Source organism: Rhinolophus ferrumequinum, chromosome 26 (assembly GCF_004115265.2).
Source record: "Rhinolophus ferrumequinum isolate MPI-CBG mRhiFer1 chromosome 26, mRhiFer1_v1.p, whole genome shotgun sequence".
In the NCBI taxonomy this organism is placed as follows: Eukaryota; Metazoa; Chordata; class Mammalia; order Chiroptera; family Rhinolophidae; genus Rhinolophus; species Rhinolophus ferrumequinum.
This window is the reverse complement of record NC_046309.1, coordinates 10,660,886-10,678,604: the sequence shown is the minus strand read 5'-3', so window position 1 is coordinate 10,678,604 and position 17,719 is coordinate 10,660,886. Positions and strand designations below refer to the sequence as shown.

Sequence of the window (17,719 nt, the reverse complement as noted above, 5' to 3'; positions counted from 1 at the left end):
AACTCTTCCGGAATGTGGGTTCTGAATTGAGAATTTCAAATGTTAACCTACCACCCCCTTAGTGTATATTCCCAATTAGAGTTCTTCAACTGTCAAGTAACAATTTCTAAGAAGAGAATAAAACGAACTCAGACACATTATACCACACTATCCATGCTGAAACATTTTAAAGTAAATATTAAAATAATCTAATCACAGACTTTCATTGTTTTCATGGAGATTTCGTGAGGATTTTCTGTTTTATATTCCCAGCTTGACTTAAGGCAACGCCAGTATTTCCATCATCGCGGAAGATGAAACTATCATCTGCCTTTAAAAAGAACTTCTGGTTAAGACACGAAGACCACTAGGGGAAGCCATGTCTTCTTTTGTTTTATGAGTAACACCCTTCTCTGAATGTAGTCCAGGATTCTCAAGAGGAGGTGGAATATTGGGAAAGGATCCTGCTCCAAGTTTGCTTTAATATAGTTCAGGATCCCCTAAGGGAACGACCTCTCAATCCTGTTAGTAATCCTCCCAAGAGGGAAAGTTGCCAAATCATCCTCCCAAACCCAGCACTATTAGATTGTATTCCCACAGGACTCCTCTCTGGAGTCTACATTTTACCTTCCCCTTGACCTTCATCAGTAACAAAGGCCTTTATAATTCTACCATCACATTGCCCCGGTCCAGGTTTAGAAACTCTTAGCTCCATTGCCTCTGGGCACGTCTGTCTATTGCATCTCACAAAAGAAGAAGAAAGAAGGAGGAGAAAAAAGAATGTCTAGCCCTGAACTTTCTTTTGCATCTGTATGCTTGCTGGCTTCTAAATCCCTGAAGCAGTGAAAGGTAAATAAGCCTCTGGTCTATTCTCCCTTTGTTCTCTGAACTGGGACTTCACTCCCAAGCAGATTTTCATCTCCGATTAGACTTGGAGTGGTATTATTTCTTTGCTTAGCTGATTTGAACTGATAATTTGCATCTACAAAGGGAACTGAGAAATATTGAATGGCTATTGCTCCCACACTTCTGTGGAGGTGCTCCTTTCCATAATTATGGAGGGTCTTCTTTCCATAATCTCACTTCCACTCTGAGAGAAAAGAGACCTCCAAAGTGAATCAAAACCCAAAAGCAAATTTTTCAATGCCAAGTTTATTTTAATATTGTCTCTGAATAATGTTTTCTATGGTCAAACAGATTTTAAGTCTTAAAACTAGTGTCCCTTCCCCCCAGATAATTTCCACAAAATAAACAGATCCAAATAACTTCAACAAAATAAACAAAAACATAAGAAAAAAACCCAATAGCCTAGTATTGCAAACAAAAATAGCCTAGTATTACAAACTATAGAAGAGCGAGATAGCAAATGAAAATCTCACACAACCTCACCTCCAACCAAGTTCCTTCATAAAGCGTATGATTTTTAAAATAAAATACATATATGCAGTTTATTCTTAGCAAGGGAAAGCATTGCTTTCCTTTATTACACCAGAATAGACTTTCAAAAGAGAAATAATATAACACACAGCAACTGAAATAAAATAGATAAAATAAAGAGATGATAAAGATGAAAGGAAAGCCAGCATTACCAAAGAAATCAGAACAAATGGAACAGAAGCAAAATCAAAGTTATAACACCAAAAAAGAAATCCTATCAAAAGAAAACAGAAAATGGGCTGTGAAAGATCACCATGTAGTGGGGGAGGGAGTTGTGAACAGAGAGCAAGGCTCATACATACCTTGGGAATAGTTTTAAATTCCAAACACAAAGGCAGAAGGGACTCAGCCTGCAGTTTCTGTTAAAGAATTTATGAGGTTCCTTAGCCCCTTCATCAAGCACCTAATAACAGTCACCTATACCTGAAAACTCTCCTGGTTCCCTCACACACCATCATCAAACACATAATAAAAGAAGAGCCTTAGGCTTCAGGAAACACCAGACAATGACAGAGTTCTATGGAAATCAAAAAATATTACCTTTGATTTCATCAGAGCGACAATCATGATAGAAATGTAAGTTACAGTTATATTTAATAAGAAGCTTGATGAAATCCAAAATGTTGGCCTGGCCATTATCTTTCTCAGTAAAAATGAGAAAGGGTTGACTAAAGAATGTTTACATCCTGGTGACAACCACTGGGAAGGGGAAGGGGAAGGAAGAGAAGGGAAGGGATGGAAATGGGAAGGGAGGGAAGGGGAAAGGGGAAAGGGAAAGGAGGGAAGGTTTCGACTCACTTTGGAGGTCTCTTTTCTCTCAGAAAGGAGGGAAAGGAGGGGAGGGGCAGGGAAGGGAAGGGGAAAAGGAAGGAAGGGAAGGGAAGGGAAGGGGAGGGAAGGGAAGGGAAGGGAAGGGAAGGGAAGGGAAGGGAAGGGAAGGGAAGGGAAGGGAAGGGAAAGGAAAGACTAGTGACACAGATCCTCTCCTTGACCAAACTTTAGCGAGGCTCCTCTAAGCCTTCTGTTCATCAAGGTAAGCATCTGCTTACCTTGAACTTCTATGTCCATCTTTGCATTGCTCAATTTTAGCAAGAATCCTGTTTGTTCAGTTTAGTGAAGAATTACCCTGCCTCTTAGTAATTTTCCATCCACCGACACCCTCAACACTGCTCGCTCTGCTTCTTGGCTATGAATCCCCATTTTTCCTTATTGTATTTAAAGCCAAGCCCAATCTATCTCTCTCCCTGACTGCCGTAACCCTTATACCTGTTGGGATAGTCTTAATGTCTTTAACAGATGTTAAATTAATTAAACAAGGAAACCATTAGGAGGAAGTAGCTTTAATGCGTTAGTAGCCTAGTAATTGGACCAAAACCTAACCCTAACCTCAAGGTTATGAATTCAAGACTGGTGTGGCCAGATGGCTCAGTTGGTTAGAGCATGCACTCTGAACAAGAAGGTTGCTGTTTCGAGTCCCACATAGGCCAGTGAGCTGCACCTCCACAACTAGATTAAAGGACAACGACTTGGAGATGATGGGCCCTGGAGAAACACACTGTTCCCCAATATTCCCCAATAAAAATTTTTTTAAAAATTAGCAAAGGAACTGAATTAACCAATCAGAGAAAAGAAATACACATACAAAAAAAAAAAAAAGAATTCAAAACCTAAGGACAACCAATCACAGTTAACTAGCCTTTTCTAAACAGGCAAATGCTTAAGCTATAGCCAATCAGATAATTTCCTTTCTTTGCTTCCACATCATTCCTATAAAGTCTTTGCCCTAGCTCCTGCCAGTAGAGTGCTCCTGACCACTTTGGTTTTGGCACTGCTTGATTCTACCAATTTCTATTCAAATCAATCAAGTCTTTAAAATTCAATGTGCCTTAGTTTATCTTTTAACACAAGTATCATGAATAATTTTTTCTTTGACACTAGGTAGGTCAAACATATTTCCAATTGAATATGTGAATTGAATATGTTGGCGAGGAAGAATTTTCTTCTACCCTACAAAGTTTCTTTCAGCTGGTCTAATAATCAAATCAACAGGAGATGAATTAACAGCAGAAAAACAAATTTAATTTCACATTACAGGAACCCCAAATACACGAGAGGTTCAAAGGCAGAAAGGGAAAATAAGGTACATAAGCCATCTGAAGCCATCTGAATTGGAAAGGAGCCTGGGGCTTCGGAGAGGAGAAGGGTAACTCACAGGACGATAGGACGAACAGATGTTAAGCAATTAGATGTTTGACCTGCCTTACAGATAGGTCATAAAGATTTATTTCTGGTCATAACTCTTATTAGGGGCAAAGCCCTCAATTGACAATCTTTAATGGAGAGGTAAAAGTCTATCTTGATCCCACAGGGTCTTGATTGACTTTAGCTCAAAACAATCTTCATGCGAAAGTGGCACAGGCTGGAGATGCCTAGTCTGAACCCCTTCAGATATATATTTGCCTCTGCTCCTTCAGAAACTTCACTGGAGATAATGCAGTCATGTGTTGCTTACCGAAAGAACATATTCTGAGACATACATCGTTAGGCAATTTCGCCATTGTGCAGACACCATCAAGTGCACTTACACAAACCTAGATGTTAGAGCCTACTGTATACTCAGGCTATGTGAGGTACCACCATTGCATTTGCGGTACCTCATTGACCAAAACATCATTATGCAGCCCATGACTACAGTGAAGCAGCAGGACTCACCCATGTCTCTATCCACCCTGACCACACCCCCATTATACGGAACTATTTTTGTTACCTTCTTGCGTATCCTTTTAACGTTCCTTACTGTGATGAATAATTTCTTTGTAGTCCTCATTTTATAAATGTATATCTCTAGGATAACTCCTCATAAGTAGGAGTTTCAGGTCAGAGAATAAATGAATTTATACTTTGGATAGACAGTACCAAATGGTCCTACAGAAGGATTCTAACATTTTGTAATCACAACAAGGTACGAAAGTGACTGTTTCCCCACAGCTTCACCTACAGAATGTACTGTAAAACTTTTAGACTTTTGCTAATCTGAGAAGTGAAAATGGTGTATTCAGCTTTAATTTGCATTTATCTAACTATACACGAGATTTAACATCTTTGAATAAATATTTTCACATTTACATTTCTTTTCTGTGAAATTACTTTTCATGTCCTTTGCCCTTATTTCTACTAAGTAATTTTTTTCTCATTGATTTGTGTGTGCATCAATGTATGGAGAGATCCATACTTCTAAAAAAGAGTTTGGAAACTAAATAATATTCTTGGGGACAGAGAAAGAAGACATGTGGGGTATAAAGGTGGAAGTGTTCCAAAGGCTGGCGCCTTCTTTTCCCCCACAACAGATCAATAAATAATACCTAAAACTCCTAAGTTAAGGAATAGTATTATAGCGATTTTACAGTTATTTTAAAATATGGAAATACCAGTAGACAACAGTAGAATAAATTAAAAATGGCTTCATCAGAAGAGTGTGGAATAGGGGTAGAGCAGAACTAAGGCAGAAGATGACCATTTTTTAGTACAAGATTTAAAAATGATCTGAATGATAAAAATATATTTTTTTAAAGAGTAATGTTTGCATATTGTGTATTTGTACATACAAAATCCTCTTCCTATGTTTACTGATAGTTATTGAGAAGGAAGATGTTATACTATCACAAAATCTCAAATCCCTGATCTAAGCGTTTTTTTCCCCCAGAGTGTTACAAAACTCAAGTCAATAAAGAAATATACCTGGGGTGGATGAGAGGTGGTTGGGAAAATAGATGAAGGTGGTCAAAGGGTACAAACCTTCAGTTATAGAGAAAAAAATTCTAGGGATCTAATGTACAACATGATGACTATAATTAACAATACTGGTTTATATTGAAAGTTGCCACGAGAGTAAATCTTAAGTTCTCAACACACACACACACACACACACACACACACACACACACACAAAATGATAACTATGTGATGTGATGGATGTTAACTAACATTATTGGGATAATCGTTTTGCAATATATACATATATCAAACCATCACATTCTACACTTTAAACTTACAATGTGACGAGTCAATTATATTAATATCTCAGTAAAACTAAGGAAAAAAGAAAGGTATCTCACAGATCCAACTATAAACACAGCATGAAGCCTCCTTCTTCCACGGTTCTGAACCACATCATGCAACCCTTCCATGAACTTTTTTCATCTTACTTCTAACCCTCTGTATTACTTTACTAGAACTGCTGTAACAAGTACGACCGTGTTTCCCCCAAAATAAGACTGGGTCTTATATTAATTTTTGCTCCAAAAGACACATTAGGGCTTATGTTCAGGGGATGTCATCCTGAAAAACCATGCTAGGGCTTATTCTCCGGGTTAGGTCTTATTTTTGGGGAAACACGGTATGAACTGGATAATTTAAAACAATAGCAATTTGTCTCATAGACAACAAGGAGGCTAGAAAGCCTAACTCAAGGCTCTTGGGGAGGATGTTTCCTGAGCTCTTCCTACTTTCTGGAAGTTGCTAGCAACCCTTGGCCTCTTTGGCTTTGAGATGGATCAGTCCAACCTCTGCCTTCACCCTCCTGTGGTGTTCCCTCTGTGTGTCTTTCTGTGTCTAAATTTCCCTCCCTTTATAAGAACACCAGTCATTGGTTGGGCCTACTCTAAGCCAGTAGAACCTCATTTTATCTTCATTACATCCGCAAAGACCCTTGTTTCCACATAAGATCGCATGTACGGGGACCAGGCTTAGGACTTGAACATATCTTTTGGGGACATACAATTCAAGCCACAACACATTCCCAGCTAATTGTGCCGTTTATTCTACTGTGTTTTTCCTTCTCTTTCCCTCTAGACTTCACCTTGGCCCTGATTCTCTGAAGCCAAATTTGGCTTCTCTCAGCAATGAAACTGCTTCAGGAATCACCTCTTTGAATACCCTGACCCAAACCCATCTGACCCAGGAAGACGGTACACTCCACTGGGCTAACCTAGTTCCTCCAAGTGGGAACTCTACAATACTTGGTAGTTGCTTATTGGATTTCATATGTAAATGATATTAAGATCCCAGCATAAAAAATAGAAATAATGATGAGACTGAGAGAGGACACAGTGTGAAATCAGAAAATCTGATTCCATTTCCAATATAGATACTTAAACAACCAGGACCAACCCAAGTCTTTTAAATTTCAGTATATGTTCTTTCTATCATTTCATGGCTAGAAGTTTCTACCTATGACCCAAATCCAATTCTCACACCAACTGCAGTGTTAGATTGCACTGAATGCAACAAGATCATTGAAATGATGAGAAGGAAGAGGAGAAAGGAGGGAGAAGAAGGAAGAAGGAAATGAAACAGGAGAAAGAGGAGAAAATGGCAAAATACAATATCCACAAAATCTATTTTAATGATTGTTAAACAAATATACAGAAAAATTCCCAAGGGCAAACTGTCTCTCGGAGCTTCCCTGAAGATGAATGGAAAGAAGACCTTGGCAGAGACAGCATGTGCTTCATGCTATTTCCGTTACTGGGTGAGTCATATATGCTGGGTAGTGAATTTCTCAGGCTTTCAAATTTAAATGGCAGTACATAGTGCAAGGCATTCATTTGAGCATGGATGTTTTCTCCTGGTGTTCATAAAAAGAATCCATTGTGTTATGATTAGGTCATGCTTGACCCACCTCAGGAATGTTTTCAGAGTGACAGCATATTTATTTCTCAGAGATGTCACAAGGTTCAAGAAAGCCTGATGAGCATACTTACAAAAGCCCTTGTGATCCTGAAAGGGCGAAGGCAAATCCTCCCCCTCCTTTGTAGGCGGCTGTTATTGTTACTCCATCTGTACTTGGGTAATGACGCCCACCTTTCCATTCTAAACATAGAAAGAGAGAGTAATTAATAGAACCAAATCGCACTGAAAGAAAATCCTGCTTTTCGTTATCTTGCTTCAGAATAATGTCGTCGTGCTTCACATGTGTTTTAAACAAAAATATTAGACTAGAATTTAAGCTGAATACTAGTGATAAAATGCCACTTTTTCCCTCAACCTATCATAATTACTCAATAAACATGTAGATTTTAACTTCAAAAATTACATCTAAGATTATCTGTGCATATGGATTGTACTTTTGGACAGAACCACTGCACGCAGTGGTACCACAACTCTTTGATGCCAAAATCAGCAAATCAGGTGTCCTGAACCTGACCCAGTGCTCATGAATCAGTTTGGATTTGTGATTAACACATGAAAGTTAATTATTCCCCCTTAGATTTGTTGCTTTGAAGGAACATCAGGTGAAAGACTTTGGATAAGACAGAGAGACAAATCTGGGATCTCTTAGGGATTGTTAACTGAACAAGATGAACTGGATGTTCTTCCAACTCAAATATCAAGTTACAAATACTGAGATTTTTCCTGAAACAGCTAACAAAACTGAACGTTAAGGAAAATTTACATTTAACAACATCAATTCACATTTTAATGTTTCTTCATAAGAATTCTTTTAGACAACAAGTGTAATGAAATAACATGGCAATTGAGCTAAAGAGAAACCTAGGTAGGGCTGCTTTCTTTTAAGTAATCTTTCCCTCCTGGAAAGGCACATTGCTCTACACAGAGCAGTACGTACCAAAAGAAGTACTAACATCGTCCTTGGTTTCAGAGTAATTGATTAAAAAAATTTGAAATTCTCCAATCAAACAAGGTTCCCAAGAATTGTTGCTGGCACTGTTTTGTTAAACAGTGATTACAAAATTAACTGTTAAACATAAAGGACTCCATTTAAAATGGAGTCCAGAAGCCCTGAAAGGGGGAGCTCTCATGCAGTGTCACCCAGACCCCAAACAGAGGGACATACCCCAAACAGCAAGAGGAAAGAACTTTCTCCTTGCCAGCAAAACACCTCAATCATCGCCTAAACCTCATTAGCTGGTTGCCTTCAGGTTTGGGCTTTTGCTTACAATCCAGCCAATGAGAAACGGCCACACTCAGCCAATAAGAAGCCATTACCACCCTGAACTCTTCCGAAGAACCCTCCCAGCTTATTCTTTTTCCCTTCTAAAAGCAAGCCCCTCTCTTCTGTTCCCCAGACTATGGATCGCCATAATTTGCTTGTCCTGGCGTAGTCGGCAGGATCCCCCGCATGACACTACCTCTTTGGCTATTGGTGATTGATTCAACCTCCAGCCCCTCTAATCACACAGTTGGTTGCCCTGGCAACCAGCCTCATCCTTGGTGACCTAGGAGCTTTCCATAAGTCACCTCATTAACATAAAGAGCTCATGACTTAGGAACTTGTAGGGTTTCAGGTGCTCTGGGGCAGAAATGGAGACAAAGACCAAATATATAGTTCTCATTATAAATCACAAATGATACCAACGAAACTGTCTTGTCCCATGTTGGTTCACATGAGAAAGGGTTCCCCCCTTTTTCACCCCACACACAGACAGAGGGCAGAGAGAGACGGAGGCAGATGGTAGGTAGCTGGGAACTTGCCAGGCTTGTCTTGGGTGCCACAAGACGAATGCATCTTCACCCATGCCCTCCAGAATCGTAAAATTTATACAGAGGCCTTAACGGGCTTCAGTTAGTGAGGTTCAGTCCGGTGTACTAACCCACTGGGCTCAACACCACCTTCCTCACTCAAGACTGCCTGTTTAAAAATGGCCCCCACAGCGTGGATGGGGGGCGGGAAGGTCGGTCCACAGAGAGGCTGAGGAGCCTCCAAGTACCCGGATCTACCTGGTGGGTCAAGTCCTCTCCAGGACCTCATCCCACACGCCACCACCTTCAAGTTAATATACTCACTGCTCTCCTCCTACCCTTGGCTTTTCCTGGGCTGTGGCGAGTGCCAGTCTCCTCACAAAGGAGGAACCAGGTCCCTACCCGTGGAACAGACAAGCTGTACCCGTGGTAAGCATTTTAAAATGCTACCGAGGAAAAGCAAGTGTGGAAATAGGTTGAGAATTAGGTTTGAAAAGAGAAAATTTGCCATTAGTTACCTTACTCTCAATCACAGGATGTTTAACCTGGAGGGGAGCCTGGCGGTGAGGAAACTGTGGTTCAGAGAGAGGAAGTGACATGTTGGAGGTCACACTGGGTGAGCTGTAGAATCGGGGTGAGCACCCCTGTCTCTAACCTGCTTGTCCACTAGTCTCCATCACTCCTTCCTCTCTCCCATTGACTCCCTGAATTTTAATCCTCCTCTTGTCTCTTCTTGGTTTTAAAGGAAGAAAATTTAACCTTTCTTCTATTTGTTTAATTCAGTGTTAAAAGCCCACCAAAATCGTGTCCAGCTCTTTAAATTTAACTACTAGAATAAAAAGAAGTAAAACAGTGGAGACCCATGCAGTGACCCAAGTCCATGCCTGGATAGGTATTCCCTGAGAAAATTGTGCTCACCTATACCAGGATATTTAACAAGAAACTTTTTGTGTCTTTTGGCAGGAGTCACACATAACCACTGCATTCTTGGCCCCTGTTTCACTGCGATGGAGACCACGGGCGTGTGCCCAGTTCCGCAGATGGGCGGCAGTCCCTTGTCTGATCCTCTGGTGGATCCAGTGGCCTATAGCAGCTGCAGGGGACATAGGCTTGCTTGTCCCAAGTATGCTAGGTTTAGTAGGGCCCTTATTATGTGCCTCTCTCTGGGGGACCAACACTTTGCCTTCCCACTGGACTGGTGTTTGCCATAGATCTTATCCCCTTACCGGGTTTCCTCTGACAGTCCAGTCTGCTTTTTGTCATTTCCCTGACCATATGGCTAGGTCATAGGACACGGCCCAGAAATCCGTGAACATGTAACGTGAAGGAGATTTGAAGAGAGCCTGCATGGCTAACCACACAGCTGCCTGCTCTGCTCATTGGGTCCATCAGTCTTATCCTTGGTTGGGGATGATGTATCCATCTTGAGGATATATGACAGCTGCAGCCCAGGGAACCCCGTCAGGTTCTAATTCATCCACCTGTGAAGCAGGCCACATCTGCTGCAGGAACCTCCTCTAAACATGGTCCAGAAAAAGCCTGCTTCCAGCATTCGATGGCCTCGTATCCTGTCTGCACCAAAAAATTCCAACAACAACCAGGTCCTCTACCTTTGAGCGAGTGCTTCTCAAAGGACCCTGAGCTAACAATTATATTTTATTTCCTTCTCTCTCTCTCTCTCTCTCTCTCTCTCTCTCTCTCTCTCTCTATATATATATATATATATATATATATATATATATATATACACACACACATATATATTCCATATATTTCATTCCATATTGTTTTTTTTTTAATGTTGAAAAAACAGTCATGATAATCTGTACAGCAAATAAGAGCAATAAAGGAGACACATAAACTAGTGGCAAATGGGGGTGGAGGGGTGGTTAGTAGTATTGCTGAAGTGCCCCAGAAACCATTTCTGACCCCAGTTCAGAATTTCGAAAATGTGGTACATCATGCTCTACTGGCTAATAATTATAAATAGTTTGTTTATATTAACTTCTTGAGGAAAGGTCTTTTGCTTTTCCATTCTTTAAAGTGGCATACGAGACAGAAAATACGACTACGGGTGAAATTCTTCGCAGCTATTTGTCTAAGCGTTCATTTCCACATACACTGTTTCAGTGATCCTCACGATAGTTGTGGTATTTTTGACCCCATTTGACAGATGAGGAAACAAAGCCTCAGGGAGATTAAGTCAGCTGACTATTGCCACTTGTCCTCAATGTCAGGCACCCAGAAACAGAACCAAAGGCTTTGATGTACAGTCCTCAGTGCCTTTGCTTTCTCCCTTCGTTGGTCACTTAATTTACATTTCAACAATGTTATGTTTATATTTTAACACTACACGGGGCATTAGACTTAGTAGAATTTCCCAGGAGCCCCAGCTCCTCTTTGGACTTTAGCCAAATAGCTCAGCTCAAGACAGCCCAATGTCATCTCACCCTGGCTCTTGGAATGCCTACAAGACGTTGGCCAGACAAATTAAAAGACCCCAACCAGACCAGGACAATAAACACAACAGTGAGGAGGAGGAGGAAATGGCCCCCTCCCACCTTTGTTTTACATTCATTCATTCATCCTCCATATTCATTTACCCAAATACTTTCCGGTGGAGAAGGAAATCAAATAAATATAATATTCATTGCCTATCCTCAAGGCGTTTGCAATCTCTCCGGGGAGTTCATGTATATACAAAATTTATTAGCAGTGTCTTCTACTTTTAGAATGTATAACATGGAATTTTATTAGACATGTGGGTTATAATTTTTTTAAAACAGTCTTCTCAACGCTATTTATTGAACAATCTTGTGATGCTATCTTAAACTAAATTTGCCTTTATCTGAACTTTATTCATTTTCATTAACATATGGTATTCCAGTGTATGTCAATGTACCTCAGTTTCTATATCTGTTCTCTTCAGGATGGCTATTTGGGTTGTTTCTAGTTTGGAGCCCTTAGAATATAATCCAGCCCCTCCCCTTCTGTTGCACTGCGGTGTTAGGGTATGCTTTCCTCATGGCTCCCTCATGGCCATTGTGAAATGTTGAGTGTGGGTATTTCACATTATTTTGCCAGTAATCATATAGCTCCTCGAGTGGTCTGTTTCCCCAACCCATGCTCCCCTATCCACCTAGATGCCCAAGAACACTGGCCACAATGGAAGGAAATGTGTCACCAACGACGGTAACCACAGGGACCTTGAATCAGAATGTGGCTAGGGAACGTGAGGAAGAGCAAAGCCAGGGGAGCTGTTTTTGCACAAGGAGACAGAAGACTTCTGGCAGTTGTCAGGGAAACCCTTGCCGTATACCTCACCTAGCTGCTCGGAAGACCGGCTCCAGACTTCCCAGTCGCATTAACCCTTAACCTCAGTCCTGAACACTTTCCAATAGGCTGTTATGTCACTACCCTGCATCCTCAGAGACCACACTTCAATGTCCCTGCCTAGTTTGTCAGCAAACCTAATTTGCCTCACCAAAGAGCTCTCCTCTGGACTATCTCGTGTCCCAAGGCCACTGGAAAATTCATTTAAAGGGCCAGTTTGCCCTTGGGGAGAACTGCATAGACCTGATGATTGAAAGACTGCATTCGACCTAATAATTGGAAGACATATAGCTTGGAAGTAATGATTTAAATTTGTCATGGCAGAAATATAATATTCAGGTATAATAAGTATAATTGATTATAAAATAATATTTCTTTGATCTTTGATCAATTGCTGTTCATAATGCAGGCTTGCAGAAAAAAGTGAAAGTCTAAAATTGTTTGAATTGATTGTTACAGAGTACATTTTTAATATACTTTGCCAACTACTATATCAATTAGGGAGTATCATAAAATTTAAAACAAAATTCCCTATTGGTACAAGGGCACTAACTAAAGTTAACATTTCATATTGTAATTCATATCATCAGTTATTTATTTATCGTACTACAAAGGTATTGTTGAGTTTCCAATTTAGATCTCTGAGGTCTTTCATTATGACATGAATCACTATACAATAACCAATATTCATTTACCAATAAGAATTCAGAAGGCAGTATTTCACACACATAAATTAGAGAACATTAATAATTTTCCCCAATATATTTTATAGGAAGTTTCTTTATTATGAAATTTTCACCTGTATAAAATAACTGCCATTAAGATTTAGAGTGTGTCACATGAATACTATGTTTACTTTATTTGTATTTTTAAATAAAATCAGACTTAGAAATTGCAAAAATGGTATCAAATTTTTCTGGATACACTTCACCCACCTTCCCCTAATGTTAATAATAAGACAGGAGGATTATAATGGTGGTCTAAATCTTCTATTTTGAGATTTGGACCTCTGGTATAATTCAATTTAACAAGTGTAATTTAGCTTGGGACTTTTTGAAAGTTTTCTTTGTCTTCTTTTTCTCCTGCCAAACTTAATGACTGTTTACTACACAGTTACTATGCAGACCAGTTTCAATGGTTCTGTTTACTTCAGCCCAGTGCTGGCCCTGTGACTTGGGAGAGGTTTTGCATCGATATGGGATCCATTCCTGGCTCCAACTTAAATCTACATAACATATGCAAAAGTTGTGGTAATCAGCTTTACTGTACCTTTCCCCACCTTAACGAACAAAGCTGAACTCAATAGAAGATTCCATTACAAGCCAAAGCAATTTACATCCTGGTTAGAAAATATAAAACTTCAGATGAACCAAAGACTCGAGGCAGTAGTTTCCAACAGTCTCTGCCCAGCCAACCTTCCTCTTACTTTAATAAATCTTCCTTCTGTATTTCTACCTGCCTCATGAATTCTTTCACAACCCATCAGTGAGCAGCCACAACATTTAACATCTTACATAACCATTATACAATGATCAAAACCAGGACTAACACTGATACAATACTATTAACTAATCTAAAAAATTTCATTCAAATATTACCAATTGTCCTACTAATGTCTTTCTTCTGGTGAAGGAAAAAAAAAAAAATCCAACCCAGGGTCCCACATTTCATTCATTGTCATGCCTCTTCAGTCTCTTCCAATGTGGAGCAGACTGTTTTGTGGGGGGTTTTTTGTTTGTTTTGTTTTGTTTTTTTCCATGACTGGCAGTTTTATAGATTACTTTCCAGTTATTTTGTGGAATGTCCCACAGTGGAGGGTTGTGGTATAATAATATGTTTGGTCTGTGTCCCCAGTTCCTGCCACTGAACTGCTAAAACCCTTAGGAATTCTTGAGTGATAGAAATAAATATCTTTGTTAAGCTAATGAGGTTATTCCTAACCCTGAACGGCTTCAGGATGGGGGCTGGTTGCCCCAACACCAACCATGTGATAGAAAGGACTTTCAGTCTCTGTGGAAGGGAGACGGGCTGGAGATTGAGTTCTATCAAAATGGCCAATGATTTCACCTACCGTGCCAACACCATGAAACCTTGATAAAAACTCTTGAACAACAAGGTTTGGGGGGCTTCTGGGTTTGGTGAACACATCAACGTGCTGGGAGAGTGGCACACCTGGAGAGGGCATGGAATCCCTGCTTTCCCCTCACCCATTTGGCTCTTCCTGAGTTGTATCCTTTACAATAAAAATATAATTACAAGTATGGCACTTTCCTGAGTTCGGTGAGCCATTCTAGACAATTATCAAACCTGAGGAGGAAGGGGTGGTGGGAACCCCAAAATTTGTGGTTCACTGGGCAGAAGTGTGGTGCCTTGGGGACACCCAAGAATTGCAGCTGGTGTGTGAAGTGGGGGCAGTCTTGTGAGACGGAGCCCCTTAACCTCCAGGATCTGTGCTAACTCCAGGTAGTTAGTGTTAGAATTGAATTGTCGGACACCCCGCTGGTGTCACGAAATTGGTCTTGGAAAATGACACACTGGGTTATCTGATGTCTCCTTATGATCAATTCAGGTTATGGTCTGGGGTAAGAATACCACAGAAGTGATACCCCTCTCAGGCACATGATGTTGATATGTCTCATTACTGGGATGGTCACTATGATCATTTGGCTAAGGTTGTGTCTGCCAGGTTTCTACACTGTAAAGTTAACTTTTCCCCAAACCTATTATTTTTAAATGTTCCAAATTCTAATATAAATACTAAGTAACTTGTAACTTCTTCCCAGATGTCAGAACGAATTTTGTTTTAATTACCAGTATAAGAAAACAAAAATCCATTAAAGAGAAATGAAATGTTTTGTGTAATTGAAGAAATTTTTAGAGAAAATAGATGAAATGCAGGAAGAAAAAAAGAAAAAGACCTCAGATTTACTACATTCAGCAGAATGTAGCACTGAAATATCACAGATAGGACAGGGTATGAATTTACCTTCTATCTCCATATCGATCATAATTGATGAATTTTCATTTAAACTGGAAGAAGAAAATAAACAAAGATTCCATTAAACCCAATGTATTTTCTGTGAATGCAGAAATTTTTAAAGAAAACTCTTGTTGATAACTATCCACCTCAAGTTATAGATAATAAGTTTGGGGGAAGATTATACACCAATTCTTCCAAATGATTAACAATATTACAAAAACTTTGTACTTCAAGAGTCTGTATTTTGTCTCTGTCAAAGTCTTTGGGAATGGAAAAAAAATCTATGAAGATTGATTGACAATAGTACAAAGATTGACAGCATTTATTACATGCTCTTAGTAAACATGAAGAAACTTAAATGCATTTGAACAATGGTGTTAGGCATTTAAAATCAAACTGTGGTTTTAAAATATAGCTATAATTATTAATGCTACAATGTAGAAACTATACGAAAGTAAGATAAAATATCATGTTTAATTGTTAAGCACCATATGGAAGATTCATTTTTGGTGCGACAATTCAGATTATCCAAGAACTTTATGAGCATAATGGGATTTTTTTTATTTTACTTTATTTTTTTAGCCCTATGATTTATGAAGCTGTGCAGGCATTGGGGCTTTCCCATGTGCTCTTGATACATAAAGCCTGGATGTTCTGCCAGTTCTTTTTGAACAATGACACCAGGAAATGGACAGCTAAGTGGATGTTGTACACAAGCTCATCATTCATCATCGTCACATGGCCAACGGACACTGCCAGACACAGCACCTTCATCATCTGGAACTTGATGGTGGATTTCACTACCTTGACCTTGGCTACCATGTTCTTATTGTGGGTCAACAAGGAAGGGAACTTGCCAGCCTTATTCAGGCCTGGGCCCAGGATGTGTGAGATCTGCTTGATCAGAGACTCTGAAGCCAAAAAAGGCATCATACTTCTTGGCCAACTTTTCGAACAGTTTCTTATTCTTGTTGAGTTTCTTCAGAGCCTCCATGTCCACGTGGGGGGCGTCCACAGCCCTGGCCTCTTCACAGGGCTGCTGGCCTCTCCAAATACGTGCGGAGAACTTGGGGAGAGGGGTGGATTTAAGCCTGACGGTGCCCGAGAAACGTTTGTCCTTCTGAGGGTCCTAGTTCTTCAAGTTGATTGGCAGCACCACCGTCTCCAAAATCTTCCCGCGCATGCGCTGGTTTCTGCGCAGGGCTTCCCATTCCACCTCGTAGACAGTATCCCATGTCCTGGGAGACTTTGCTCGTCCTGTTGCCTCATGTTGCAAAAACCAGGACAGAGCATGAATTTTCTGCATCTGGCAGAAACCACGACAAATGATAACATTAAGTGCAAAACATTTTCTCAGGATACAAACATCAACAGCAAATCATATATTATTTGAATAAGGTAAGAAGTGCTAACTATTACTCCTTTTAGATACAACTCCTGATACAAGCTATGCAGAGCAGCTTATAATTATTACCAGATTTTTGGATTTCAAAAAGGCAAACATGTCTGCAGGTGACCATTTTGTGGGAGTTTGTTCAGTACATGACATGATTAGGAAAGGCTGTGTGTATTTTTAATAATGTTGACTATTGACGCCCCCACAAAAAGTACCAAAATAACATGCTGGTCAAGCATAGCTAAGTGTATTGGACTTAGATCAGCAAGACGGACCACCACGTCAATAGAGACTTAGTGTCTCAGCAGGGGAAATCTTTGGGGTCTGTGCCCAGGTAACTGAATGCAAGTTCTTCAAGGCAGGGAACTGGTGGAGACTGGGCAAAATTTGTGACATAATAGTTCAAGACAAAGCAAGTCTTGAAACAAGTCTGGATAAACTCACTCTTGTCTTCATAAGTAAGCTGTTCCTCCAGGTAAATACACAGTTTTCTTGATAAAACTGTTTACCACAATGAGGCAACAGTTTGCCTTGATAAATTGGGTTGCAGGAACTTCCTGAAGCAAATGATGAAGTTATTTATTGGTTTGCAATCTTATCTTCCTGGGCTAGAATTTCCCAGGGAAAAACAGTTAAGCTATATTGACACAGGTAATATCAATTCTCAGTAGATTGCCTACAAAAACCGAATCCAGACAAAATAATCTGAAGGACTTGGGATATGACACCACCACAAATACACATGGAAAATAGAAGGGTTCACAGCAGCAAATCCCTGAAAATAATTATAAAACATTCTATAATCCTTTCTATTTTTTTTAACTTGATAGAAAACATGCAACAACTCTTTTGGCATCAATGTTGTAGTTTACTGGAAACAACTTAAGGAAAGAGAAATTTGAAGCCATTTTGGAAAAAATGATGAGAAAGTCAAGTTGAAGCTATCATGACACGAGAAACATTTAAAAGAAGAATGCAATGCTCTGTTAGCCACTATTGCAATGTTAATTGTTATATTTTCTGTAACATGAGTCACAAGTATAGTTTTGAAAAATCATCATTTTTACATTTATTTATTCAGCACCAATTTGGCATAACAGCTTCAAGAAAAC

General features: G+C 39.8%; 1 pseudogene; it reads right to left on the bottom strand.

The window, feature by feature from the left end:
* Nucleotides 1-15,776: 15,776 nt before the first annotated feature.
* Nucleotides 15,777-17,719, bottom strand: part of LOC117017996 (uncharacterized) — a 28,670-nt pseudogene continuing 26,727 nt past the window's right edge.